At 36.3% G+C, this 4,035-nt stretch overlaps 1 non-coding gene across 1 annotated transcript; it reads right to left on the reverse strand.

The window, feature by feature from the left end:
• Positions 1 to 3,232: 3,232 nt before the first annotated feature.
• Positions 3,233 to 3,340, reverse strand: LOC122314584. Its single transcript, XR_006243803.1, has one exon. It is a non-coding gene; the product is annotated as a small nucleolar RNA R71 (small nucleolar RNA).
• Positions 3,341 to 4,035: the final 695 nt, after the last annotated feature.

Raw genomic sequence — 4,035 nt, forward strand, 5'->3', positions numbered from 1 at the left:
TTTCTTTTTAATTTTTCTCACCATTTTTATATGGACATTAATACTTTTATTGTTGTTTCCCATCATTCTTAGAGTGGAATAGAAGATTAGACTTGATCCACCACATTCAAAACAAGGAAAGTCATTGCAACTCCCGAGTCACCGCCAATCACCACCTAGGTGCATCTCCATGTGCGTTGCAACTAATCGGACCCTAGCCTATGCCGTTAACACCAATTTCCTAAGGGAAATCTCATCAAATTCATCCCACCTTAATAATTTCCTAAGGGAAATCTCATGAAATTCACCACCTTTCGATATAAGGAAAGTCATTCTAATGCCAAAGTCATCGCCAATTGTCCTATAGGTGCACCTCCATGTGCATTGCAGCTAATCGGACTCTTGCCTATGCTGTTTACACTATTTTCTAAAGAGAAATCTCATCAAATACATCACACCTTAACCGTTGTAACTTAATTCTAGCATTGGACGAATTGACTCAAAGAAACCCATATTTTCTTTTAATCTTCCAAATGTAACCCCATATGCCATACCATTATGTTCCCTCAAGCTCAAGATGTGCATAACCCCTTATCTTGCCTTTGTTAAGCTTGTAACCGGAGTTAAGGGCATTAATCAACTTACAAGTGATGAATCATGTCTAAATCATGTTTCAAACTTAATTTCATTTTTAATTCTTTTTCTCCATTTTTATATGGACATTAATACTTTTATTTTTGTGTCCCTTCATTCTTAGAGTGAATTAGAAAATTAGACTTGATCCACCATATTTTAATACAAGGAAGGTCATTCCAACTCCCAAGTCACCGCCAATCACCACCTAGGTGCATCTCCATGTGCGCTGCAACTAATCAGACCCTAGCCTATGCCGTTTACACTAATTTCTCAAGGGAAATCTCATCAAATGCATTCCACCTTAACCGTCCAGCTCAGCTCTAGCATAGGATGAACTGACATGAAGAAACCTGTCTTTTCTCTCGTTCTTCCAATTGTAGCCCTAGATGTGCCTTATCTAGCCTTGATGAAACTTGTAACCCGTGTTAAGGGCATTAATCAACTTACAAGCGATTAGTCATGACTAAACCTTGTTTCAAACTTCATTTCCATTTTAATTCTTTGTCACCATTTTTATATGGATATTAATACTTTTATTGTTGTTTCCCATCATTCTCATAGTGAATCAGAAGATTAGACTTGATTCATGACGAGTGTGCGAAAGTGCACTCTATATACCCTATTATTGGACTAAAATGCTAAAATGTGAATAGAAATCATAGGAATTAATGTGTATTATTAAATTGAATTTCTATTTATGTTGGGATACTCCTAAGCAGTTTTTTTTTTTTTTTGTCTAATTTCAGAGTTTATAAAAGAGCAAGTCAAGCCCAATCAAATTTAAAGGAAGACATTCATGGGGTTTGAGAGCAATTTGGAAGAAAAGAAAAAGAAAAAAAATCACAAAATGAAACCACAAGAAGTCCAAATCCGAAATTCGCTAGGAGACAGTCTGGACATACTTTAGTCTTTTGACTGTATCTTTTTACTGACATATTGGATTGATGCGATTCTTGATGTATTGGAAAGCTATCTTAAAGGGCTATAACTTTGTCTCTAATAAGGATTTCCAAATTCGAAATCCTGAAGGCCATACGTGGCTGCCAAGATAAGTCCTAAAATTTAGACGATTTTTTTATGCGGAAATTAAGAGGACATTAGGGTTTCTATCCTACCCTATATAAGTATATCATTAGTACGAAATGGAGGGGAGGAAGAGGCACAAGAGGCAAATCTGAAGAGAGGAGAAAATCACTTCCATGGCCACCGTTCGCTTCAGTTTTCTCTGGAGATTTTTGTTGTCCAGTATATTTATGGGTAACTAAATTCTCTAGTAGGGTTAGGGATGAACTTGCACATTAGATGGTATTTCTAATTTATTCTTAATTCATGTATTTGATTTTCAATTTCTAAAATTCTTTTGTTTTATCATTCTCAATTCATCGTTGATATTTTCTTCTCCGAATAATCATATAATTTATTTTGTTTATGGATTCAGTCATGCTTTTTCTATTGAATGGATTAGTTCTTTGATTATGTTTGAATCAATTATTTATCTGAATTGATTTAGTTTTTTGCTGCAATATCGCTTCCTGAGTATATTGTCGTCATTGGATTTTATCAATAGGGGTAGTAATTCACGTTTTTTAAAAGTGGTGAATGTTTTTTTAAAGGGTTACATTTTATTTAAGCCTGGTTTATAAATCTATACCTTTCGATTGGGAATTGCGGGAATTGAGTTCCTAATTGAGTTATCCAATGAATTAAGAATAATTAAAATACCAGATTTGTGCAAGGGATTCCCGACGCTCTACTGTTTGTCAAATTTGAGTACTTTTTCTATTAATCACTTTGCTTCACTTTGATTTACATTTAAAATTAATCTTTGTTCTCTATTACTTATTTAATTTTTTTCTTTAGTTTCTTTGTTCTTCTTGCTATTCTTTTAATTTGTCTCCCTGTGGAATCGACACCCCAAAGCTGTGCTACAACTACCGCGTTATTCTTTGGGCGTAATTAAATTTTGGCGCCGTTGCCGGGGAGACGGTAGAAGATTTGTGAGATAGTTTTTTGTTTCAACAGTTTGTAAAGGCGGTAACTTCGTTCCCTATTTTAGCTTGCTTCATTTTTTTTTTATTTTCTTTTTCTTTTTTGTAGTTCTTTTAAGTGTTGGGTTTTTCTCTACCTTGCATGCACAGGTATAGAGACGCGTTGGGTCGGTTTGCTTGTAAACCTGTGTTAGAGTCAGAGTTTAATTCTTCTGATCATTTGTTTGATAATTCTGTAATTATGAGAAAATGAGTAAACACGAAGATCAACCCATTAGGACCCTTCAGGATTACCTCCACCCTACACGCACAGCCACACCATCAAGGATCATGTTTCCAGCTAATATTCGCCAATTGGATTTTAAAACAGGGATGATACAGTTACTCCCTACTTTTCATGGCTTGAAAAATGAAAATCCATATGTGCACATTAGGGAGTTTGAGGAAGTAGTTGCGACTTTTCATAGTCAAAATGCAACTGATGACATTGTGAGACTTACGTTCTTTCCTTTCTCTTTGAAAGATAGAGCTAAGAGTTGGCTATACTCATTGAGACCACGATTTATTGGGTCATGGAATGAGATGACTTAGGTCTTCTTTAATAAATACTTTCCCTAACATAAGACCAATGCTTTAAAAAGGCAAATCTCCACCTTTGTACAAAAGGATAGTGAGACTTTGTATCAGTCTTGGGAGAGATTTAAGGAGCTATTGAGTATGTGTCCTTACCATGGATATGAGAATTGGCGCTTAGTGAGCTATTTTTATGAGGGACTTACACCTAGAGAGCGTCAATTTGTGGAGATTATGTGTAATGGTGAGTTCTTACAGAAAGATCCTAATGAGGCCATAGAATACCTCAATGAGCTTGTTGAAAAAGCTCACACTTGGACTGGACCTAGTGCTACTGAGAGCACAAATAGGTCACGACCTGCAGGAAACCTAAATGGTGGTGGAATTTACCATCTCAGGGAAGAAGATAACCTAAAGGCTAAGGTTGAGATGCTCACTAGGGAGCTAGAGGTGTTGAAGAATAAAGACTTAAAGCCAACACATGTGGCTAATCATGCAGAGTCTTTTGGACGATGTTTTGTGTGTGGTGGGGTAGATCACCTTGCCCAAGAGTGTCCCACATTTGCTCAAATGAGAGGGATGTATGAGGAACAATGTAATGCGTTAGGTATGTTCATGAAGCCTGTTGCACCTTTCTCTGATACCTACAATCCTGAGTGGCGTAATCACCCCAATTTTAGCTGGAAGTCTAAAAACCAGCCGCCAGCATAACCCCCTAGATCATATCCTGCACCATATCATGCACCTTCATCTTCTAGGAGTCCTTTAGAAGACACTTTGCATGCTTTTATTGAGGCACAAAGTAAAACTAATCAAAATTTTGAATCTTTGATTATGCAGATTGTTGAAGAAAACAAAG

This window comes from Carya illinoinensis, chromosome 6 (assembly GCF_018687715.1).
Source record: "Carya illinoinensis cultivar Pawnee chromosome 6, C.illinoinensisPawnee_v1, whole genome shotgun sequence".
NCBI lineage: Eukaryota > Viridiplantae > Streptophyta > Magnoliopsida > Fagales > Juglandaceae > Carya > Carya illinoinensis.